General features: G+C 47.7%; 1 protein-coding gene across 3 annotated transcripts in view; it reads right to left on the bottom strand.

Annotated features, from left to right (window-relative positions):
- Positions 1–26,661, bottom strand: part of cadm2b (cell adhesion molecule 2b) — a 276,056-nt gene that overhangs the window by 248,579 nt on the left and 816 nt on the right. The gene's annotated exons all lie outside the window — the stretch shown is intronic.

The raw sequence follows: 26,661 nt of genomic DNA, 5'->3' as shown, positions 1-26,661 counted from the left end.
ATCCTGGACATCTCTGCTAGAGCCCTGGCAATTTGTTAACATCCCTCTCAAAGGGTCTGGGGGAACACCTTGTCAGGCCCTGGGGATTTATCCACCCTGATTTGCCTCAGGGTAGCAAACACCTCCTCCTCTGTAATCTGTACGGCATCCATGAGTTGATGCAGTTTTGCCTCTCCTCTGTAGACTCTGTGTCCGTCTCCCGAGTAAAATCAGATGCAAATAATCCAGTTAAGATTCCCCCATCTCTTTCGGCTCCACACACGGATTACCATTCTGATCTTCCAGAGGACCGATTTTGTCCTTTACAATCCTTTTGTTCTTAACGTAACTGTAGAATCCCTTAGAATTCTCCTTCACCTTGTCTGCTGGAGCAATTTCATGCCTTCTTTTAGCCTTCCTGGTTTCTTTAGTGTTCTCTTGCATTTTGTGTGCTCCATAAGCACCTCATTTGTTCCTACTGGCCCATACCTGCTATGCACCTCCTTTATTTCTGGTAATCAGGGCCTCACTACTAGGTTCCCTGTACTTAGTATTTTTACCTTTTATTCTGACAGTCACATACAAGCTTTGTACTCTCAAAATTTCAATTTTGATGGCCTCCCACTTACCAAGTACACCTTTGCTAGAAAACAGCCTGTCCCAATCCACACTTGCCAGATCATTTCTGATACTATCAGAATTGGCCTTTCTCCAATTTAGAATTTCAAACTGCAGACCAGACCTATCTTTTTGCATAGTTACTTTGAAACTAATGGCATTGTGGTCACTGGATACAAAGTGTTCCCTACACAAACTTCTGTCACCTGCCCTGTCCCATTCCCTAATAGCAGATCGCGCACTCTCTCATTGGGACTTTTACATACTGATGAAGGAAACTTTCCTGAACACATTTGACAAACTCTATCTCATCTAATCCTTATACTGTATGAGAGTTCCAGACAAACTGTGGAAAGCTAAAATCACCTACTATAACAACTTTATGTTACTTGTAACAGTCTGTGATCTCTCTACCATTTTGTTCCTCCAAATCCCTTGGACTGTTGGGTGGTCTGTAATATAGCCCCGTTAACGTGGTCATACATTTCCTACTTCTCAGTTCCACCCATAATGCCTCACTAGTCAAGTCTCCTGATGGAGCACTGCAGTCACATTTTCCTTGACTAGTAATGCCACCCCTCCTCTAGTTCTGTCACGTCTAAACCAACAGATCCCCGGAATATTGAGCTGCCATTCCTGCCTCTTGCAACCAAGTCTCACTAATGGCTACAATATCATAATTCCTGATGTTGATCCATGCCCTAAGCTCATCTGCCTTTCCTATGATACATCTTGCATTGAAATATACACAGCTCATGACATTAGTTGCACCAAACTCAACATCTTGATTCCTGACTTTGTCTGCGGTCTTACCAACATCTGCCTCAATAACCTCTCCACTAACTGTTCTGGCACCCTGGCTCTCATCCCCTGCAAATCTAATTTCTAAAGGCAATGCCTCAAAAAGGCAGTATCCATCGTTAAGGACCCCCATTACCCAGGACATGCCCTCTTCTCATTGCTACCATCAAGAAGGAGGTACAGGAGCCTGAGGAAACACACTCAACATTTCAGGAACAGCTTCTTCCTCTCTGCCATCTGATTTCTGAATGGACATTGAACCCAAGAATATTTCCTCAGTATTTTTCCCTCTCTTTTTGCACTACTTACTTAATTCATTTTAAATGTATACTTCTAATTGTAATTTATAGTTTTAATTATCATGTATTGCAACATACTGTTGATGCAAATCGTCAAATAACATGCCAGTGATATTAAACCTGATTCTGATGTGGCATCCACGCCAGGACTACCAGACTCAAAAACCATTTCTTCCTCCAAGCCGTAAGGCTGATCAACAACCCCACCCACCCCTCCACACCCCCAACCACTACTACTTTATCATTTCCTGTCAGTCACCTTATGTACACACACTCCTGTGTCTAGTGTCACTTTGTGGACATACAATCAGGCTATGTACATAAGCTATCTTCTGTATTTATATTTATTGTGTTTCTATTATTACTGTGTTCTTTATCTGATTGTGTTTTTTGATCTGCATTAGATCTGGAGTAACAATTACTTTGTTCTCATTTATATTTGTGTAGTGGAAATGACATTAAACAGTGTTGAATGTTGGAATTCCATTTAAAGAGTAATATTAGCAAAGCAAACTGTGTTGTCAGAATATCTCCTGATGGAGCAGTTGTTGATGAAGTTAATCACCTTTGGAGAGAAGCAGTTTGGTGTTCAGTTGTTCCCCTCATTAAACCCCACAGTGAAATCTGCGCATTCATGGTCCAACATTTCACCAAACTCCCCGTCTTTATACAAGTTACAGTTTATCATCTCCAATAGCAACAAGATTATTCAAGCCACTCTAGTATTTAAAGAAAGCATCGTGTTCCGGTCTGGGAGGTAATATAAATAGGATCATTATAAAGGATGCACAGGGACTGGTTTAATTTATTTAAATTAACCACCAAAGATTCCAGCAAATTTCTACAGCTGTACCATGGAGAACATCACAATCTGTTATGGAATCTTCAATGCACAGGATCAGAAAAAGCTGCAGAGGGGAGCAAACTTAGCCGGCTCCATTACAGGCAAAATCATCCCCACCACTGAGGATGCCTTCAAAAGATGGAGCCTCAAAAGGCAAGACCTATCATCACAGTGCATTTACCCTGTTTGTACCCTCATGATTTTATACACCTCTGAAGGGTTAACCCTCTGCTCAAATGAAGGATGTCCCAACCTGCTCAGCCTCTCTACAGAACTCAGCCCCTTGAATCCACGCAACACCTCTGTAAATCTCTTCTGTGCTCTTTCCAGTTTAATGGCATCTTTCCTATTTTAATGTGACCAAAACTGGACATTTCCAATGCCCTTTATACTTGCAACGTAACGTCCCTACATCTATACTCAATGTTCTGACTGATGAAGGACAGCGTTCTTCATCACCCTGTCTCCCTGTGATGCCCCATTCAGGGAACAGCCTCTGCGGAGGAAAATGGACATCTGATGTTTACATGACCCAGTTTAATATCTGCTTTCTCTGCAGCTGACTGCTTGTAGAAAGGCTGTCCGTCAGGACCATCCCGGAGGAGGTACAGGAGTCTGAGGACGCAGACTCAACGTTTTAGGAACAGCTTCTTCCCCGCCACCAGCATGTTTCTGAACAGTCCAAGAAACCACGAATACAACGCTGTAAACACACGAGATCCTGCAGATGTGGAAATCCAAAGTAACACACACAACATGCTGGAGGAACTCAGCAGGTCAGGCAGTAGATATGGAAATGAACGAACAGTTGATGTTTTGGGTCGAGAGTCTTCACCAGGACTGGAAAGGAAGCCAGAGTAAGAAAGTGAGAGGAAGGGGAAGGAGGACAATCTGGAAGGTGACAGGTGAAGCCAGGTGGGATGAAGTGAGAAGCTGGGAGGTGACTGGGGGAAAAGGTAAAGGGCTGGAGAAGAAGGAATCTGACAGGAGAGGAGTGGACCATGGGAGAAAGGGAAGGTGGAGGAGCACCAGAGGGTGGTGATAGGCAGGTGAGGAGCAGAGTTAAGAGGTCAGAGAGGGGAATTGAAGAAGAAAAAGAGGAAAATACTGGAATTTAGAGAAATCAATATTCTTGCCATCATCGCCGTTTGCACGATTTGCTTTTGTGTTGTATAGTAATGATTTTGTCTGGCACTATACTGCTGCCTCAAAGCAAAAAATTTCACACTACATGTCAGTGATTCTGACTATGATCTATCTTGACCGCACGGTCAGTTCCCACAGCCCTGCAGAGAAGCTGCCGTCATCACTATGTCCTTGGTGTTACATTGCCTGGGTTGAGTAGGGTCGTTGTCTTTTGCTGGCTAAACGTAGGCTCCTTCCCCTACAACAGCACAACAGGGCTTCTGTTCAGCCTGAAACTCCATACTTGTGACGCCTCCAGAAACTCCCCCTCAGCATCCACGTAAAAAGGAGCAATTCTAACCTGTTCCCCGCGAATCGTTCTTCACTGATTCCTGCATTGTGCTCACTGCCCAAAGCAGTCTTTTCATCAGGCACATCGGAACAGAGGGACAGGCAACCTCACATCGGATCAGAGAGATGAGAATCTCATGTTCAGCCTGGGCAACCTCACATCGGATCAGAGAGATGAGAGTCTCATGTTCAGCCTGGGCAACCTCACATCGGATCAGAGAGATGAGCAGAGTCTCATGTTCAGCCTGGGCAACCTCACATCGGATCAGAGAGATGAGCAGAGTCTCATGTTCAGCCTGGACAGCCTCACATCGGATCAGAGAGATGAGCAGAGTCTCATGTTCAGCCTGGGCAACCTCACATCGGATCAGAGAGATGAGCAGAGTCTCATGTTCAGCCTGGGCAACCTCACATTGGATCAGAGAGATGAGCAGAGTCTCAGGTTCAGCCTGGGCAACCTCACATCGGATCAGAGAGATGTGAAGAGTCTCATGTTCAGCCTGGGCAACCTCACATCGGATCAGAGAGATGAGAGTCTCATGTTCAGCCTGGGCAACCTCACATCGGATCAGAGAGATGAGAGTCTCATGTTCAGCCTGGGCAACCTCACATCGGATCAGAGAGATGAGAGTCTCATGTTCAGCCTGGACAACCTCACATCGGATCAGAGAGATGTGAAGAGTCTCATGTTCAGCCTGGGCAACCTCACATCGGATCAGAGAGATGAGCAGAGTCTCATGTTCAGTCTGGACAACCTCACATCGGATCAGAGAGATGAGAGTCTCATGTTCAGCCTGGGCAACCTCACATCGGATCAGAGAGATGTGCAGAGTCTCATGTTCAGCCTGGACAACCTCACATCGGATCAGAGAGATGTGAAGAGTCTCATGTTCAGCCTGGGCAACCTCACATCGGATCAGAGAGATGAGCAGAGTCTCATGTTCAGTCTGGACAACCTCACATCGGATCAGAGAGATGAGAGTCTCATGTTCAGCCTGGGCAACCTCACATCGAATCAGAGAGATGAGAGTCTCATGTTCAGCCTGGGCAACCTCACATCGGATCAGAGAGATGAGAGTCTCATGTTCAGCCTGGACAACCTCACATCGGATCAGAGAGATGAGCAGAGTCTCATGTTCAGCCTGGGCAACCTCACATCGGATCAGAGAGATGAGAGTCTCATGTTCAGCCTGGGCAACCTCACATCGGATCAGAGAGATGAGAGTCTCATGTTCAACCTGGGCAACCTCACATCGGATCAGAGAGATGAGAGTCTCATGTTCAGCCTGGGCAACCTCACATCGGATCAGAGAGATGAGCAGAGTCTCATGTTCAGCCTGGGCAACCTCACATTGGATCAGAGAGATGAGCAGAGTCTCAGGTTCAGCCTGGGCAACCTCACATCGGATCAGAGAGATGTGCAGAGTCTCATGTTCAGCCTGGACAACCTCACATCGGATCAGAGAGATGAGAGTTTCATGTTCAGCCTGGGCAACCTCACATCGGATCAGAGAGATGAGAGTCTCATGTTCAGCCTGGGCAACCTCACATCGGATCAGATGAGCAGAGTCTCATGTTCAGCCTGGACAACCTCACATCGGATCAGAGAGATGAGCAGAGTCTCATGTTCAGCCTGGGCAACCTCACATCGGATCAGAGAGATGAGAGTCTCATGTTCAGCCTGGACAACCTCACATCGGATCAGAGAGATGAGAGTCTCATGTTCAGCCTGGGCAACCTCACATCGGATCAGAGAGATGAGCAGAGTCTCATGTTCAGCCTGGACAACCTCACATCGGATCAGAGAGATGAGAGTCTCATGTTCAGCCTGGGCAACCTCACATCGGATCAGAGAGATGAGAGTCTCATGTTCAGCCTGGGCAACCTCACATCGGATCAGAGAGATGAGCAGAGTCTCATGTTCAGCCTGGGCAACCTCACATCGGATCAGAGAGATGAGAGTCTCATGCTCAGCCTGGGCAACCTCACATCGGATCAGAGAGATGAGCAGAGTCTCATGTTCAGCCTGGGCAACCTCACATCGGATCAGAGAGATGAGCAGAGTCTCATGTTCAGCCTGGGCAACCTCACATCGGATCAGAGAGATGAGCAGAGTCTCATGTTCAGCCTGGGCAACCTCACATCGGATCAGAGAGATGAGCAGAGTCTCATGTTCAGCCTGGGCAACCTCACATCGGATCAGAGAGATGAGCAGAGTCTCATGTTCAGCCTGGGCAACCTCACATCAGATCAGAGAGATGAGCAGAGTCTCATGTTCAGCCTGGGCAACCTCACATCGGATCAGAGAGATGAGAGTCTCATGCTCAGCCTGGGCAACCTCACATCGGATCAGAGAGATGAGCAGAGTCTCATGTTCAGCCTGGGCAACCTCACATCGGATCAGAGAGATGAGAGTCTCATGTTCAGCCTGGGCAACCTCACATTGGATCAGAGAGATGAGAGTCTCATGTTCAGCCTGGACAACCTCACATCGGATCAGAGAGATGTGAAGAGTCTCATGTTCAGCCTGGGCAACCTCACATCGGATCAGAGAGATGAGCAGAGTCTCATGTTCAGTCTGGACAACCTCACATCGGATCAGAGAGATGAGAGTCTCATGTTCAGCCTGGGCAACCTCACATCGGATCAGAGAGATGTGCAGAGTCTCATGTTCAGCCTGGACAACCTCACATCGGATCAGAGAGATGTGAAGAGTCTCATGTTCAGCCTGGGCAACCTCACATCGGATCAGAGAGATGAGCAGAGTCTCATGTTCAGTCTGGACAACCTCACATCGGATCAGAGAGATGAGAGTCTCATGTTCAGCCTGGGCAACCTCACATCGAATCAGAGAGATGAGAGTCTCATGTTCAGCCTGGGCAACCTCACATCGGATCAGAGAGATGAGAGTCTCATGTTCAGCCTGGACAACCTCACATCGGATCAGAGAGATGAGAGTCTCATGTTCAGCCTGGACAACCTCACATCGGATCAGAGAGATGAGCAGAGTCTCATGTTCAGCCTGGGCAACCTCACATCGGATCAGAGAGATGAGAGTCTCATGTTCAGCCTGGGCAACCTCACATCGGATCAGAGAGATGAGAGTCTCATGTTCAGCCTGGGCAACCTCACATCGGATCAGAGAGATGAGAGTCTCATGTTCAGCCTGGGCAACCTCACATCGGATCAGAGAGATGAGCAGAGTCTCATGTTCAGCCTGGGCAACCTCACATCGGATCAGAGAGATGAGAGTCTCATGTTCAGCCTGGGCAACCTCACATTGGATCAGAGAGATGAGCAGAGTCTCAGGTTCAGCCTGGGCAACCTCACATCGGATCAGAGAGATGAGCAGAGTCTCATGTTCAGCCTGGGCAACCTCACATCGGATCAGAGAGATGAGAGTCTCATGTTCAGCCTGGGCAACCTCACATCGGATAAGAGAGATGAGAGTCTCATGTTCAGCCTGGGCAACCTCACATCAGATCAGAGAGATGAGAGTCTCATGTTCAGCCTGGGCAACCTCACATCGGATCAGAGAGATGAGAGTCTCATGTTCAGCCTGGGCAACCTCACATCGGATCAGAGAGATGAGAGTCTCATGTTCAGCCTGGGCAACCTCACATCGGATTAGAGAGATGAGAGTCTCATGTTCAGCCTGGGCAACCTCACATCGGATCAGAGAGATGAGAGTCTCATGTTCAGCCTGGGCAACCTCACATCGGATCAGCGAGATGAGAGTCAAGCAGACTTCAGGTTCTCTCTATGGTACTTTGCCACAAATTAAAGCCCCCACTCTGCCTGTAACTGCCTCTCCTCCTGCTCTTAATGTGGCAGAATTCACACCAGCTGTCATCCCCCTCTCAGCAACTGCTTCCTGGCTTACTCTGGCTCCCGTCACACCCTTAACAGAACATCGCTTTGTAGTCCATGAGGCAGTTTTGAATCCTCGTCACAATGCAGAAACAGGCCCTTCGCTCAACTATGTGCTGCCAACCAAGCTGACTCCTTCAATAGGACCCTTAACCAAACCCATCTTTATCTACACCCCTCGCCCCCACACACACACACTCTGCTTTCCACAGAGATCACTCCCTTTTCCACTAATCTCCCTCCTGGCACTCATCCCTGCATGCTATATCTGCCCATTCACCTCCTCCCTCACCTCCACTCAGGGCCTCAAACCATTCTTGCAGGTGAGGCAACACTTCACTTGAGAATCTGTTGGCGTTGTCTTTTGTATTTGGCGTTCTTGATGTTGCCTACTCTACAAAGGTGAGACCTGACACAGACTGGGGGACCACTTTGTCGAGCACCTACACTCCATCCACAAAAGGCAAAATTTCCTGGCAGCCGACGATTTTGATTTCTATCCCTATCCCTGTTCCATGTTGAGCTATGCCACGATGAGGCCACTGTCAGGTTGGAGGAGCAACACCTCATACTCCATCTGGGCAGCCTCCAACTTGATGACATGATGCTTTCTCCAACTTCTGAACTTTTTTCCTCCCCCTCTCCTTTAATTTCCCACTCTGGCCTCTGACCTTTTCTCCTCACCTGCCCATCACCACCCACTGGTGCCCCTTCTCCTTCCCTTTCTCCCATGATCAACTCTCCTATTAGACTCATTCTTCTCCAACCTTTTGCCTTTTCCACCTATCACCTCCCAGCTTCTTACTTCATCCTCTCCCCAACCCCCGGCTTCACCTATCACCTCCCAGCTTCTTACTTCATCCTCTCCCCAACCCCCGGCTTCACCTATCACCTCCCAGCTTCTTACTTCATCCTCTCCCCAACCCCCGGCTTCACCTATCACCTCCCAGCTTCTTACTTCATCCCCTCCCCCACCCCCCAGCTTCACCTATCACCTCCCAGCTTCTTACTTCATCCTCTCCCCCACCCCCTGGCTTCACCTATCACCTCCCAGCTTCTTACTTCATCCCCTCCCCCACCCCCCGGCTTCACCTATCACCTCCCAGCTTCTTACTTCATCCTCTCCCCCACCCCTGGCTTCACCTATCACCTCCCAGCTTCTTACTTCATCCTCTCCCCCACCCCCTGGCTTCACCTATCACCTCCCAGCTTCTTACTTCATCCTCTCCCCCACCCCTGGCTTCACCTATCACCTCCCAGCTTCTTACTTCATCCTCTCCCCCACCCCCTGGCTTCACCTATCACCTCCCAGCTTCTTACTTCATTCTCTCCCCCACCCCCTGGCTTCACCTATCACCTCCCAGCTTCTTACTTCATCCTCTCCCCCACCCCCTGGCTTCACCTATCACCTCCCAGCTTCTTACTTCATTCTCTCCCCCACCCCCTGGCTTCACCTATCACCTCTCAGCTTCTTACTTCATCCTCTCCCCCACCCCTGGCTTCACCTATCACCTCCCAGCTTCTTACTTCATCCTCTCCCCAACCCCCGGCTTCACCTATCACCTCCCAGCTTCTTACTTCATCCTCTCCCCAACCCCCGGCTTCACCTATCACCTCCCAGCTTCTTACTTCATCCCCTCCCCCACCCCCCGGCTTCACCTATCACCTCCCAGCTTCTTACTTCATCCTCTCCCCCACCCCTGGCTTCACCTATCACCTCCCAGCTTCTTACTTCATCCTCTCCCCCACCCCCTGGCTTCACCTATCACCTCCCAGCTTCTTACTTCATCCTCTCCCCCACCCCTGGCTTCACCTATCACCTCCCAGCTTCTTACTTCATCCTCTCCCCCACCCCCTGGCTTCACCTATCACCTCCCAGCTTCTTACTTCATTCTCTCCCCCACCCCCTGGCTTCACCTATCACCTCCCAGCTTCTTACTTCATCCTCTCCCCCACCCCCTGGCTTCACCTATCACCTCCCAGCTTCTTACTTCATTCTCTCCCCCACCCCCTGGCTTCACCTATCACCTCTCAGCTTCTTACTTCATCCTCTCCCCCACCCCTGGCTTCACCTATCACCTCCCAGCTTCTTACTTCATCCTCTCCCCCACCCCCTGGCTTCACCTATCACCACCCAGCTTCTTACTTCATCCTCTCCCCCACCCCCGGCTTCACCTATTACCTTCTAGCTTGTACTCTTTCTCCTCCCCCCTCCTTCTTTTGAAATCTTCCCCCTTCATTTCCTGTCCTGAGGAAGGGTCTCAGCCCGACACATTGACTGTTTATTCCTCTCCATAGGAGCTGTCTGACCTGTTGAGTTCCTCCAGCACTTTCCGTGTGTCACTCCTTCAGCTACACTCACTGACTTGTTCATACGCTTTATACCTTTTGTGGTGAACTACATATACCTGTCTGGACTGCTCCTGTGACTCCTCCCACAGACCCCTGTATAAAGGCGATTGAGGCCTGAGCCCGGCCTCATTCTCCAGGATGTAGTGTTGTTCATTCTTTCAGTCAATAAAAGCTGATATCTCGCTTCTTACGTCTCAGAGTGAGTTATTGATGGTGCATCACCTTTTTATCCATATTCCTGTCCAAATACCTTCCTAACATTGTAACTATACCCATCTCGACCACTTCCTTGTTCCATATACCCACCAACTCCTCTCAGATCCCTTTTAAATCTTTCCCTTTTTATGTTAAACTACACTTGGAATATTGTGCTCAGTTCTAGTTGGAAGAGTGCAGAGGAGGTTTAACACGATGCCGGCTGAACTAGAGAGAATGTCTTATGAGGAAAGGCTGAGTGAGCTATGGATTTCCTCTTTGGAGTGAAGGAGGTTGAGCGATGACTTGATAGGGGTGCACATAGATTGAGTGACAGTCAGACACCTTTTCCACACACACAAAGTGCTGGAGCAGCTCAGAAGCTGCCCCTTTCTTTCCAGCCCTGATGAGGGCTCTTGGCACAAAACACTGACTGTTTATTCATTTCCATTGATGCTGCCTGTCCTGCTGAGTCCCTCCAGCAGTTTTTGTGTGTTTCTCAAGGTTTCCAGCATCTGCAGAATTTCTAGTGTCCATGATTTGACTTCTTGCTACAAAATTCAATAATCTGTTACCTCTTGTGTTTTTCACCTCGAGGAGACTCAGTGGTTCGGGCAGCATCTTTGGAAGGAACCGGACAATTGACATTTTGGAACGAGAACCTTCATTAAGACTTCATCAGATTTCTGGATGGTCCATGAACCCATGAACACTACCTCACTATTTATGCCCTTATTTTGTAAATATTACCCAGACTATTTTCTAAATGGAGAGAAAATTCAAAAATCAGAGGTGCAAAGGGACTTGGAAGTCCTCGTGCAGGATTCCCTAAAGGTTAACCTGTAGATTGAGTGGATCATAAGGAAGGCAATTGTGATGCCGGCATTCATTTCAAGAGGAATAGAATATAAAGCAAGGGAGTAATACTGAGGCTTTATAAGGCTCTGGTCAGACCACACTTGGAGTATTGTGAGCAGTTTTGGGCCCCTTATCTAAGAAAGGATGTGCTGACATTGGAGAGGGTCACAAGGAGGTTCACCGGAATAATTCCATGAATGAAAGGGTTAATGTGTGTGGGTCTGTAGTTGCTGGAGTTTAGAAGAATGACTGGAATCTCATTGAAATGTATGAAATATTTAAAGGCTTAGATAGAGTGTATGTTTCCAATGGTGAAGGAGTCTAAGAGCCAAGTGCACAGCCTCGAAATAAAAATCTCTTCAGAACAGAGATGAGAAGGAATTTCTTTAGCCAGAGGGTGACGAACCTCCTCCAGCTCTCTTAGCTACTCACTACCTTCCCGATCAAAGCCATCCATATTCACGGTGCTGCCTTTCATGGGTTTCAGCTCAGGAGCCTTTGTATCAGGCTTCATCAAAGGTCTCTTGAAAATACACTTACAATGCAATAAAGTTAGTTAAAAATAAATAGGCTGGAACAAACCCATGCCTGCTTTCCCTAATGAGTACTAATTGCTCAAATGGCCATTAGTTTTCTCCTTGATCATTGTATCCCGCAGATCCCTATCAGTCACGATTACTGTGACTGGTCTGCAGTTGCTGTCTTGGAGTCATAGAGTCATAGATCACTACAGCATAGAAACAGGTCCTTCAGCCCATCTAGTTTGTGCCAAACTGTTAATCTGTCTGGCTGCATTGAACTGCACCTGGACATATCCCTCCGTACCACTCCTATCCACGTACCTATCCAAACTTATCTTCAATGTTGCATTTGAGCCCGTATCTACCACTTCACTGGCAGCTCATTCCACCCTCTGACTGAAGTTTCTCCTTTAGGTTCCCCTTAAATATTTCACCTTTCACCCTTAGTGACCTTTAGTTGTAGTCCCACCTAACCTCAGTGGAAAAAGTCTGCTTGCATTTACCCTATCTGTACTCCTCATAATTTTGTATACTGCTGTCAAATCTCCCCTCATTCTCCTACCCTCCAGGGAATAAAGTCCTAACCTATTCAAATCTCCCCTCATTCTCCTACCCTCCAGGGAATAAAGTCCTAACCTATTCAAATCTCCCCTCATTCTCCTACCCTCCAGGGAATAAAGTCCTAACCTATTCAAATCTCCCCTCATTCTCCTACCCTCCAGGGAATAAAGTCCTAACCTATTCAAATCTCCCCTCATTCTCCTACCCTCCAGGGAATAAAGTCCTAACCTATTCAAATCTCCCCTCATTCTCCTACCCTCCAGGGAATAAAGTCCTAACCTATTCAACTCTCCCCTCATTCTCCTACCCTCCAGGGAATAAAGTCCTAACCTATTCAAATCTCCCCTCATTCTCCTACCCTCCAGGGAATAAAGTCCTAACCTATTCAAATCTCCCCTCATTCTCCTACCCTCCAGGGAATAAAGTCCTAACCTATTCAAATCTCCCCTCATTCTCCTACCCTCCAGGGAATAAAGTCCTAACCTATTCAACTCTCCCCTCATTCTCCTACCCTCCAGGGAATAAAGTCCTAACCTATTCAAATCTCCCCTCATTCTCCTACCCTCCAGGGAATAAAGTCCTAACCTATTCAAATCTCCCCTCATTCTCCTACCCTCCAGGGAATAAAGTCCTAACCTATTCAAATCTCCCCTCATTCTCCTACCCTCCAGGGAATAAAGTCCTAACCTATTCAAATCTCCCCTCATTCTCCTACCCTCCAGGGAATAAAGTCCTAACCTATTCAAATCTCCCCTCATTCTCCTACCCTCCAGGGAATAAAGTCCTAACCTATTCAACTCTCCCCTCATTCTCCTACCCTCCAGGGAATAAAGTCCTAACCTATTCAAATCTCCCCTCATTCTCCTACCCTCCAGGGAATAAAGTCCTAACCTATTCAAATCTCCCCTCATTCTCCTACCCTCCAGGGAATAAAGTCCTAACCTATTCAAATCTCCCCTCATTCTCCTACCCTCCAGGGAATAAAGTCCTAACCTATTCAACTCTCCCCTCATTCTCCTACCCTCCAGGGAATAAAGTCCTAACCTATTCAAATCTCCCCTCATTCTCCTACCCTCCAGGGAATAAAGTCCTAACCTATTCAAATCTCCCCTCATTCTCCTACCCTCCAGGGAATAAAGTCCTAACCTATTCAAATCTCCCCTCATTCTCCTACCCTCCAGGGAATAAAGTCCTAACCTATTCAACTCTGGTCCTCAAGCCCCGGCAACATCCTTGTAAACTTTTCTGCTCTTTGTAAATGTTACTGATATCTACTTCAAGATGGCACCAGCAAACAACACCAATGGCCACGTCCTGCAGGCAGTTCACAGAACCACGTCTTTTTCTTCCTCTATCAAATATGATTCCATTGCTAAGCTGTGTGTGATTGGAGCCTGTGATTTGTGTGATTTTGGGCTGATTGGGTGATCAGACGCTTTGCTGTCTCTGAGGGAGTTCGGTGAGGTAGGGAGCGGAGTGTGTGGTCTGGAGACCTGGAGAAGGGGCACGAGCTCATGATCGACTCCATCGCTCCTCTCTGATTGAAGCTGATGAGGATGAGAACAGAGGACAGGCGGGTGTCCAGTGCCGTCTCCGTGTGTTCGACCGGCCTTCCTCTCACTCTCACTAGCTGCTGTTGGAGGAAAGTGCAGGAGCCTTGGGTTCCACATCGCAAGGATTGGTCGGTGAGGCTCGAGGCTGTGGACTCGTTTGAGGGCTTTGAGGTTCATGGTGCATGTGTTACTGGATTCTAGTTTTTTTTTTGCTGTCCTGGGTGGTTTGATCACGGCAATCTGTGAGGACTGGGTCTCCCTGGCCTGCCGTCAGCTAACAGTGCCGAACTGAACTAAACTGGATACTTCTGGACTCCTGGTTTGATGTTGAAATTCTGTGTGTTGTTTGATCGCTTTATTCCGTTTGCACAATTTGTTCTTTTTTCATGGGTTGAGTGTTTGATATTTTTCTAGGAATGGGTCTCTTTGTTTCGTGGCTGCCTGTGGGAGGACAGATCTCTGAGTTGTATTCTGTATGCGTACTTTGATTATAAATGTACTTTGGATTTTGATATCTTTTCTGTAGGTGGATGACAAGAAATGCACACTGTACTCCACGTTAGGCCTCACCAATGTCTAATACAACTTCAACATAACATCTTATAGTCAATACTTTGATTAATGAAAGCCAATGTGCCAAAAACTCTCTTTACGACCCTATCTACCTGTGATGCCACTTTCAAGGAATTATGGACCTGTATTTCCAGATCCCTCTATTTTCAAGCACTCCTCGGTATCCTACCACTCACTGTGTAAGCAGAGACTCAGTAGCGATCCAGGTAACCTATCCACAACTTCAGTCCATTTGCCATTTTCTCTCACAGCGCCTGCAAATTACTCCCCATCAGAACACAATCCAATTCCATTCTGAATGTGTGACCCAACACAGACTGGGGATTACTTCACTGAACACCTTTGGTCTGTCCACTACAAATGGTAGGATATCCCTACGGCTACCCATTTCAATTAGACTTCTATTGCCGTTCCAACATATTGGTCAATGGCCTCCTCTACTGCCACAAAGAGGCCACATTCAGGTGGAGAAACACAGTTCGTACTCTCTCTGGGTAGCCTCCAACCTGATGGCATGAACATCAGCTTCTCTAATTTCAGTTATTATTCATCAATCCCATTCTCCCTTCTTCCATTCCCCATTCTCACTCCTTCTCTTCTCCTCACCTGCCCATCACATCATCTGGTACCACTCCCCTTTTTTCACATGGTTCACTCTCTTCTCCAATCAGGTTCCTTCTTCTTCGCCCTCTGCATCTTCCACCTATCCCCTCGCAGCTTCTTACTTCATTCACCTAATTCCCTATTCACTGACCTTCCCCCTCATCTGGTTTCACCTATCACCTGCCAGCTTGCACTCTTATCCCTCTCCCCAGCTTCTTATATCAACAAATGCTCACACATTTCTAGAGATGTACTGTGAAGAACATTCTGACTGGTTGCAACACTTTCTGGTATGGAGGGGCCACTGCGCAAGATCAGAAATATTGTGCTGGACCAGTTAAACTACCCACCATCTTAATTCCATCTTAATGACCTATCCGTCTTCAAAACGGTGCCCGAACCGAGCCACCCGTTTTAAACAGTGTGATGTTTGCAGAGCCCAAGGTGCTGTTCAACAATGAGACTGTCTATCAGCCTACTGTTCATCAGAACCACTGTCACCTGGGCCCTGCACAGCTCCCTTATCTTTGAGAGTCATGAATCAGGCCCACATCGCAACCAGAAATACTTCCAAATGAGGCAGCGACATGACAATAATGTTCAATCTCTCTGAGTTTGAGAACAAAATTCCATCTCTCACTCTCACAGAACCTATCGCAATAATTACACATTTTTACTTTGGAATCTCCTCCCATTGCCATACGCAAATTTTTGTGTCAGGGACACACAACATATCATACCAGTTCAACAAAGGAACAGGCCCTTTGGCCCACAATGCTATGCAGAACCAATTAAATTAGTTATCAAATGGCCAACTAATCTCTTTTGCCTACACAACGTCCATTTCCTTCATATCTGTTTGCCTATTTAATTATCTCTTAACAGTCCCTAATGTATCTGCCTCTACTACCACCCCAGGCAGCGCACTCCAGGCACCCATCACTCTCTGTGTAAAAAACTTGGTCCTCACATCTCTTTTTCTATGAATATGACTCTGTGATTCTCGTTATACCACAGGAGCGTCCTGGTAAACCTCTTCTGCACCCTCTCCAGAGCCTCAACATCCTTCCTATAATAACCATATAACCATATAACAATTACAGCACGGAAACAGGCCATCTCGGCCCTTCTAGTCCGAGCCGAACGCTTACTCTCACCTAGTCCCACCAACCTGCATTCAGCCCATAACCCTCCATTCCTTTCCTGTCCATATACCTATCTGATTTTACTTTAAATGACAATACCGAACCTGCCTCTACCACTTCTACTGGAAGCTCGTTCCACATAGCTACCACTCCCTGAGTAAAGAAGATCCCCCTTGTGTTACCCCTAATCTTTTGCCCTGAATAGTGACCAGAACTGTACACAACACTCCAGATGTTGTCTGACTAGAATTTTATAAAGCTGCAATATAACTTCCTGACTTTTGAACTCGTGTTGTGTCTCGAATAATAAAGGTAAGAAGGCCATGAACCTTCTTAACCAGCCTGTCTACCTGTGTAGCCACTTCCAGGGAGCTATGAACCTGGATCCCAAAATCCCTCTGCTTATCAACACTGTTAAGGATCTTGCCATTAACAGTTTACTGTCTCTTTACATTTGACCTACCAGGGTGCAACATTCTTCATTTGGCTGGGTTAGGCTCTATCTGCCATCTCTTTGCGATAACTACAAATGATATTGCACAGTATTCTTTGCCAGTCTGCCAAGCTATCCACTACACCACCGATCTTTGTATCATAGAGTCATAGAAAAATACAGCACACACCATGACATCCCATCTCCTGTACTCAGTACTTTGATTTATGAAGGCCAACGTGTCAAAAGCTTTCTTAATGACCCTTTCTACCTGTGATGCTACTTTGAATGAATTATGGACCTGTATTCCCAGATCCCTTTGTTCTACCACACTCCTCAGTGCCCGACTGTTCCTGTGTACGACCTACCCCGGTCGGTCCTGCTGAAGTGCATCACCTGGCACCTGTCTGCGTTCAATTCAATCTGCCATTTTTAGACCATTTTTCCAACTAGTCCAGATCCTGCTGCAAGCTCTGAGAGTTTTCCTGAGATTCTATCCAACTTCACCACCACTGATTCATTGGTCAATATCTTCCAGGATTATCCCTGGTTTCCTTCTTGAATAATGGGACATTATAGGGTAAATGTCAGAGGTAGTTTGGTTTTACACAGAGTAGTGGGTGCGTGGATGCCCAGGATGATGGTGGAGGCAGATATGTTGTCGACGTTTAAGACTCTTAGACAGGCACATGGCTGAAAGGAAAATGGGCGCTCTGTGGGAGGGAAGGGTTAGATTGATCTTGGAGTGGTTAAAAGGATGGGACAATATCATGGGCTGAAGGGCCTGTACTGTGCTGTAATGTTCCACGTAAATCCCTTGCTTTACATTCATTGTCTCTGTTGAGGAAGCCTGTGGGGTGTGGCTCAGAGATACGTTTCTACCGAAGGAGCTGTAAGGTTCTCCTCCCCTCCACTAACCTGCAGGAACGTGTAGCACCTGCTTAACCCTCCATCAGGGTCATGTGAAGCATGGGAGAAGGTGATGGATGGCCGTATGAACAGCTGGTGCATATCACAAGTCCTGATATGTGATGCCAAGTAGACAATCTCTGAATATTAATAAAATACTAATGATAAAATCATTCAGCATGGTTTCTGTAAAGGGAAATCTTTGAGGAAATAACAAGCAGGGTGGACAAAGGAGAGGCTGTGGATGTCATTTAGATTTTCAGATGGTATTTGATAAGGTGCCTCACAAGAGGCTACTTAACAAGATAAAATTCTATGGTGTTACAGGAAAGATACTGGCATGGATAGAGGAATGGCTGACAGGCAGGAGGCAGCGAGTGGGAATAAAGGGGGCCTTTTCTGGTTGGCTGCTAGTGACTAGTGGTGTTCCTCAGGGGTCAATATTAGGACTGCTACTTTACACATTCTTTGTCAGTGATTTAGATAGTGAAATTAATGGCTTTGCGGCAAAGTTTGCGGATGATACAAAGATGGTGGAGGGGTAGGTAGTGCTGAGGAAGCAATGCGATTGCAGAAGGATTTAAACAAATTGGAAGAATGGGCAAAAAAGTGGCAGATTGAATACAGTGTTGGGAAATGTATGATAATGCATTTTGATAAAAGGAACAAAAGTGCAGACAATTATCTAAATGGGAAGAAGGTTCAAACATCAGAGGTGCAGAGGGACTTAGGGGTCCTGGGGCAAGACTCCCAGAATGTTAATTTACAGGTTGAATTTGTGATAAGGAAGGTGAAGGCAACACTGGCATTTATTTCAAGGGGAATAGAATAAGGAGATAAAGCTGAGGCTTTCTAAGCCACTGCCACACTTGGAGTATTGTCAACAGCTTTGGACCACTTATCTCAGAAAGGATGTGTTGTCATTGGAGAGAGTCCAGAGGAGGCTCATGAAGATGATTCTGGGAATGAAGGGGTTAACACATGAAGAGCGTTTGGCAGCTTTGGGCCTGTACTCACTGAAATTTAGAAGAATGTGTGGGGATCTCATTGAAACTTACCGAATGTTGAAAAGACTAGATAAGGTGGATGTGGAGAAGATGTTTCCTATGGTGGGGGTATCCAGAACTAGAGGGCACAGCCTTAAAATTGAGGAGTGACTTTTTAAAACAGATGTAAGGAGGAATTCCTTTAGCCAAAGAGTGGTGAATCTGTGGAATGCTCTGCTACTACTGCGGTGGAAGCCAAGTCTGTGGTTATATTCAAAGCAAAAAGTGATAGATTCCTAATTGGTCGGGGCATCAAGGGATATGGTGAGAGGGCAGGTGTATGGGGTTAAATGGGATCCAGAATCGGCCATGGTGGAATGGTAGAGCAGACTCGATAGGCTGAAAGGCCTGATTCTGCTCCTATATCTTATGGTCTGGAGATAATGGCTGGAGTCACCTGCCTTGTAAAGACACTGCCCAGAAGAAGGCAATGGCAAATCACTTCTGCAGAAAAATTTGTCAAGACCAATCACGGTCATGGATAGAGGGAAAACCATGACCGCCCACGTCATATGCCACAACACATCATGATGGTGAAGCCTGGGCCTCCATACCTCCCTCTGGAACAGGATCCTTAACTTCCTCTCCCAGAGACCGCAATCTGCGCCGATTGGAAATACCATCTCCTTCTCACTATCAGCACTGGCGCACCTCAAGGATGTGTGTGTAGTCCACTGCTCTATTCTCATCACCCATGACTGCGTGGCTAGGCACAGCTCAAATGCCATCGACATGGACTTCCTGTCAGAACGGCAGCAGGTGGTAAGAGAGAGCTCCCTCAGCTCCGCCCCTCTGACCCTCAACACAGGAGCCTCCTCCCTGTATACCCATGACTGTGTCGCCACCCACAGCTCTAATCTGCTAATTAAATTTGCTGACGTTACTACACTGATTGGCCTAATCTCAAATAATAATGAGGCAGCCTACAGAGAAGAAATCATCACCCTGACACAGTGGTGTCAAGAAAACAACCTCTCCCTCAATGTCATAAAAACAAAGGAGCTGGTTGTGGATTACAGGAGGAATGGAGATGGGCTAACCCCTATTGACATCAATGGATCTGGGGTTGAGAGGGTGAACAGCTTCAAGTTCCTTGGCATCCACATCACCGCGGACCTCACGTGGTCTGTACACACCAGCTGTGTGGTGAGAAAGGCACAACAGCTCCTCTAATCTCAGACGGCTGAGGAAGTTTGATATGGGCCCCCAAATCCTAAGAACTTTCTACAGGGGCACAATTGAGAGCATCCTGACTGGCTGCACCACTGCCTGGTATGGGAACTGTACCTCTCTCAATCGTAGGACTCTGTAAGAGTGGTGCAGACAGCCCAGTACATCTGTTGATGTGAACTTCCCATGATTCAGGTTATTTACAAAGACAGATGTGATAAAAAGGGCATCATGGGCACTAGCCTCCCCAGAAGAGGACACCTTCAAAAGGCGATGCCTCAAAAAGGTGGCATCTATCATTAAGGACCCCCCATCACCCAGGACCTACCCTCTTCTCATTGCTACCATCAAGGAGAGGATACAGGAGCCTGAAGACATACAGTAAACATTTCAGGAATTGCTTCTTCCCCTCTTCCAACAGATTTCTGAATGACCAGTGAACACCACATCACTTATTTTTGTTCTCCTTTTACACTACTTACATAATTTAAAAGTTTGTATATATTTCTCACTTTAATTTATAGTTTCTAAACTATTATGTGTTGGAATGTACTGCTGCCACAAAACGACATGTTTCACAACGTATGCCGGTGATATTAGACCTGACTCTGATTCTAACTCAATGTTGGTTTGGAAGATCTATATGTGACCAGAGCCCTTGCACAGGACCACTTTGACTCCAATATCCCTCTGACTCCCTGGCAGAGTGAATCACGTCACACCGAGCTTCCTTGGTCACCTGTCAGGCTAGTCAGTGTCCTCTCAGACCAGCACCCACTTCATCTTGCTCAACAGAAGGAAAATTTAAATAGGGCGACCAATATATTGTACAATATTTTATTTACTTTGTTCATTTTATTTTGCGATACAGCACGGAATACGCCCTTCTGGCCCAACAAGCCAGGCTACCCTGAAACCAACTGAACCCCAACCTAGCAACACACACAAAATGCTGGAGGAACGTCGAAGGGTCTCGGCCCGAAACGTCGACTGTACTTTTTTCCACAGATGCTGAGTTCCCCCAGCTTTCTGTGTGTGTTGCTCGAATTTCCAGCATCTGCTGATTTCTTCTTGTTTGTGGTTTGATTATCCCTGGCCTAATCGCAGGACAATTGACCTGCTAACCAGCAGGCCTTTGGACCGTGGGAGGTAACTGGAGTACTTGGAAGAAATCCACGTGTTGACGGGAAAACATACAAACTCCTGATAGAGAATGCTAGAATAGAACTCAAAACTTCAACACCTCGAGCTGTAGTAGCCTCACGCTTACTGCTATATTGCTGTGGTGCTTCTTCTGACATAATTCTACTTTCACTAAAGCAGTTATATTCTGGCACCAGCAGGAGATCGAAAGGAGATGGAATTAACTCAAACTCTCCAGTCTACCATTCATTGTGGTTCTATATCAGGGCTTTCCAAGCTGGGGTCCACAGAACCTTCGCTTAATGGTATTAGTCCATGCCATAAGAAAGGTTGGGAAACCCTGGCCTATATGGTCTTTACCTGTAAAGACAGCCTCAGACCCAAATTTGATTGGCAAAATACTGGAAATCCATGGTGCAGTCTAGTTCACTATTGATGTCAGTGGTTGGGTTACCTACAGGGTACCAGCCGAATCTCAATCCAAACAGCTGTAAAACTAAAGTCAGAAAGCCTGCAATATTAAAGTGTAGAAATGTTGTACATAGGAATACTGTTTGACAGCTCTGGGCCTGTACACTGTGCAATTCGGGAAAGTGAGGGGCAATCTCATTGAAACCTATCAAATGGTGAAAGGCCTTGATAAAGTGGATGTGGAGACATTGTTTCCTACAGTGGGAGAGTCTATGAACCAAGGACACATTCTCAGAATAGACAGGCATCCATTTGGAGAGAGGCAGCTGTGGAGGCCAAGTCTTGATGTATATTTAAGGCAGGGGTTGATAGATTCTTGATTGGTCAGGGCATGAAGGGATACGGGGAGAAGGCAGGAGATCGGGGCTGAGAAGGAAAATTGGATCAGCCGTGATGAAATGCCGGAGCAGACATGATGGGCCAAATGGCCTAATTCTGCTTCTATGTCTTATGATTTTATGGTCTTATAAAGCCCTGGATTAGTTGGCAGAAAAGGTGCCTGTCAGGAGTCTTCACAAATGAACAGGTTCCAATGAAATGTGTGTGTGAGGGTGTTGAAATCAGTAGATCTGGTTCCAGCTCCCTCCTCGTTTACCCAATGCTTCATTGTCAGGCACCGCATTGGGATAAAAATAACAAACAACCAGCAGCTTAGTGACAACAGAATTGCAATCATACCGAGGTTCCACATTTCATAAAAATGCATCAGCTCACATTTTAACAACCAAGACTGAGGACTCTTCCCTATGCACACTTCAATCGGCCCTTGCTTGAGACCCAGATTATAACCAGTATGATTGCTGCTCATGTACCAGTTATTAATGTGCTTTCTGAAGCTTCAGTGTCTTCATCCGAGGTATCTGGGCTCATCGGTGGAGGGGGGGCTGGAGAAGGGGGAATCTGATAGGAGAGGACAGAAGTACCTGGGGAAGAAAAAGGGGGAGGAGTACCAGAGGGAAGTGACGGGTGGGCAAGGAGGTATGGTGAGAGAGGGAAAAGGAAATGAGGACTGGTGAAGGGGAGTGGGGAGCAATTACCAGAAGTTCGAGAAATCAACGTTCATGCCACCAAGTTAGAGACTACTCAAATGGACCATAGGGTGACCTCAACAGACTCACAGGTGAAGTGTTGCCTCACCTGGAAGGACTGTTTAGGGCCCTGAATGGTAGTGAGGGAGGAGGTATGGGGCAGGTGTGGCACTGATTCCGCTTGGAAGGTAAGTGCCAGGAAGGAGATCAGTGGGGAGAGTCGAATGGACAAGGGAATCGCATGGGGAGTGATCCCTGTGGGAAACAGAAAGTGGAGGAGGGGGAGAGGGAAAGATGTGCTTGGTGGTGGGATCCTGTTGGAGATAGCGGAAGTTACAGATAATTATGTGCTGGAAGTGGAGGCTGGTGGAGTGGTAGGTGAGGACAAGAGGAACCCTATCCGTGGTGGGGTAGCAGGAGGATGGAGTGAGGGCAGACGTGTGCGAAATGGCAGAGATGCGGTTGAGGGCAGCATTGATGGTGGAGGAAGGGAAGCCCCTTTCTTTGAAGAAGGGGGACATCTCCTTCGTTTTTGAATGAAAGGCCTCATCCTGAGAGCAGATGCAGTGGAGATGGAGGAACTGAGAGAACCGGATGGCCTGGGCAGGAAGAGGTATAGTTCAGGTAGCTGAGGGAGTCAGTAAGTTTATAACAGACATCAGTAGATAAGCTGACTCCAGGGACAGGGACAGAGCGATCGAGACAGTGGGGGGGTCGGAAATGGACCAGGTATATTTGAGGGCAGTGTGGAAGTTGAAGGCAAAGTTGATGAAGTCAGCAAGTTCGCATGAGTGCAGGAAGCAGCACCAATGCAGTCATCGATGTAGCGTAGGAAAAGTTGGGGAGTGATACCAGTGTCAGCTTGGACTGTTCCACGTAATCAACAAAAAGGCAGGCATAGATGGGACCCATGGTAGTGCCCATTGCTACACCTTTTGTTTGAAGGAAGTGGAAGGAGCTGAAAGAGAGATTATTGAGAGTGAGGACGAGTTCCGGCAGATGGTGGAGCGTGGTGGTGGAGGGGAACTGGTTGAGTCTGGTGTCCAGAAATAAACTAAGAGTTTTGAGGCCTTCCTGGTGGGAGATTGATGTGAATAGGGACTGGACATCCATAGTGAAAATGAGATGATGGGGGCCAGGGAACTTGCAATCACTGAAAGCATCCAGAGCGTGTGAAGTGTCATGGATGTAGGTGTGAAGGGACTGGATCAAGGGGAATAAAAATGAGTTGAGGTATACCTGGTACAGCTGCCCCTACACCTCCTCCCTCACTACCATTCAGGGCCCCAAATAGTCCTTCCTGGTGAGGCAAAACTTCACCTGTGCATCTGATGGGGTCATACACTATATCCCATGTTCCCAGTGTGGCCTCCAGTGTATCAGTGAGACCTGATGTAGACTGGGAGACGACTTTGCCGAGCACCTACACTCCATCCACCAGAGAAAGCGGGATCTCCCAGTGGCCACTCATCTTAATTCCACTCCCCATTCCCATTGCCTTCCTTTACTGTCACGATGAGGCCACACTCGGGTTGGAGAAACAACACCTTGTATTCGTCTGGGTAGCCTCCAACATGACGGCATGAACCTCGATTTTTTGAACTTCCAGTAATGCCCCCCGCTTCACCAATCCCCATTCCTATTTCCCTCTCTCACCTTATCACTTTGCCCATCCATTGCCTCCCTCTGGTGCTACTCCCCCTTCTGTCCTCTCCTATCAGATTCCCCCTTCTCCAGCCCTGTATCTCTTTCACCAATCAACTTTCCAGCTCCTAACTTCACCCTATCCCCTCCCAGTTTCACCTATCATCTTGAGTTTCTTCCTCCCCTCCACTCACCTTCTAACTGTGTCACCTCATCTCGTTTTCTTTACAGCTGGAGGGTCTCTGGCTGAAATGTTGACTGCACTCATGTGCATAGATGCTGCCTGGCCTGCTGAGTTCCTCCAGCAATGCCGGATTGAACTCCATTTGACTCCGCTCAGCCCAGCATCCCGTTGTGAACTTAGACAACCTTCTATACCATCCACAACTCCACCAAGCTTCCTATCAACTGAAAATCACTAACCCACCCTTCCAGTGCCGCATCCAGGTCATTTATAAAGATCACAATGAGCAGGGATCCCAGGGCCACTGGTCACCAACCCCTCAGGTAGAATATCCTCCATCCACAACTCCCCTCTGCCTTCTGTGGGCAAAACAATTCTGAATCCATGTAGCCAAGCTTCTCTCAATCCCATGTCTTCTGACTCCAAACGAGCCTACCATGGGAAAGCTTGTCAAATGCTTTACTAAAATTCATCTACACAACATCCACTGCTCCCCATTGTTTTGTCACTTCCTCGAATAACCCAAGCAGGCTTGTGATGGATGATCCGACCCTCACAATGCCATGATGACTATCCCTGGCCAGAGTATGCTTGTAAACTCTGTCTCAAAGAACACCACACTGAAGCTAGATTCACTGGTCTACAATTCCATGTTGACTATTCTTCACCATAGACACTACCTGACCTCCTCTCACTCCCTCTCCCCACCCTCCCACTCTCTCTCCCTCCCTTCACTCCACCCATCCCTCTCTCCACCCTCTCCTCTCTCCACCCATCCCTCTCCCCACCCTCCCACTCTCCCTTCACTCCACCCATCCCTCTCCCCACCCTCTCACCCTCTCCTCTCTCCACCCGTCCTTCTCCCCACCTTCTATCCCTGTCCTCTCATCTCCTCCCACTCCCCACTATCCCTCTCCCCAACCTCTCCCTCTCTCCACCCTCCCTCTCCCTCATCCCATCCTCTCCCCACTATCCCTCTTCCCTCACTCATCCCTCTCCCCACAGCCCCCTCCCATTCCCTACCCTTTATCCCTCTCAACCACCCATCCCTCTCCCCACCCCCACCCCCACTCCCACTCCCCACACATTCTCTTAACCCCCTCTCCCACTCCCCACCCTCTCCCTCTCCCCTCACCCATCCTTCTCCCTACTCTCTCTCCCACTCCTCACCCTCTCCCTCTCCTCTCCCTCTCCCCTTCCTCTATCCCTCTTCCTACCCTTCCTCCCCACCCTCTCTCTCCCCCTCACCCATCCCTCTGTCCACCCACTATCCCTTTCCCCTCATCCATCCCTCTCCCTCACTCATCCTCTCCCTACCTTCTATCCCTCTCATCTCACCCATCCCACGTCCCACCCTCTTTGTCTCTCCCCTCAGTGCCGTCCACTTTCGGCTGCCTGGTGTTCCACAGCCCAAGGGTGGGAGGTGTCGGGAGCTGACCCACAGGCTTGGCTCCCCATTCAGAGGAGAGACTGCCTTTTGTTTTCCCCTTTTCCAAAGGGTTTTTTCAATTTGGATTAAACCAATTCCAGTATCATATTATCACACTAATCCACTGTTCACATTGTTTACAGTCAGCAAATACAAATTACAACACAGTCGTCTCTCTCCAGGATGAACCTGAGTCGCTGATGGGGTCCACAGGTCTCAGAAATCTCCCCCATGGATACCCCAAGGTCCACACGGTCGTGGACAAAACCCCGGGAGAGGGGCTGGCAAGGAATCCTCGACTGTCCCTTTGTCTGGACCTCTGACTGGGCAATTTGGTCAGGACCAGGAGCCTGGGGGCCCCCCACTGGTCGGGGTCAGCTGTCTACGTGGTATGCAAGGCCGTATGATATGGAGAGTGAGCTGTTGTCCATGTCGCAGGCTCGTCCTCTCCACGCAGATGAAGCATCCAGAGACTGATACAGCTTGGCAGCAGCAGCGTTGCAGGAGTTGAATTTAACAAGGGACTGCCTTGGGGATCCAGCTCCGGATTTTCTCTCGGGGTTTACTCCTGAAGCTTTCCCCATGAGTGGGTATAGCCACAAGGCAGCGGAGGACTGAGTCTCCTAGATGAGCCGTCAACCAGGGCTGAGGGCCCCATCTGCCCGAAATGACTGGTTATAAGGCACCAGTGACCTGCCTGTGCCTTCTCCTGTCAGTGGTAAGCCAGGAGCTGGATGTGATTGTTAGAAGATATTTGAGTATATGACAGGCACATCTTTGGGAGCTCATCCCCACTAACCCTAAACCCGACAAGTTTAAGGAGCCCAAAGCTTAGGCCAGGAACCCAAAACCTAGGCCAGGAGCCTAAAGCCTAGGCCAGAAGCCTAAGAATCAACAATTCAAAAGTAGCTTCTTTTTTTGTGTGGTCAAATATGATGGCAGAACATAGTATTAAT

The sequence above is a fragment of the Hemitrygon akajei genome, chromosome 5 (genome assembly GCF_048418815.1).
Source record: "Hemitrygon akajei chromosome 5, sHemAka1.3, whole genome shotgun sequence".
NCBI classification, from domain to species: domain Eukaryota; kingdom Metazoa; phylum Chordata; class Chondrichthyes; order Myliobatiformes; family Dasyatidae; genus Hemitrygon; species Hemitrygon akajei.
This window is presented reverse-complemented; position numbering and strand designations above follow the sequence as displayed.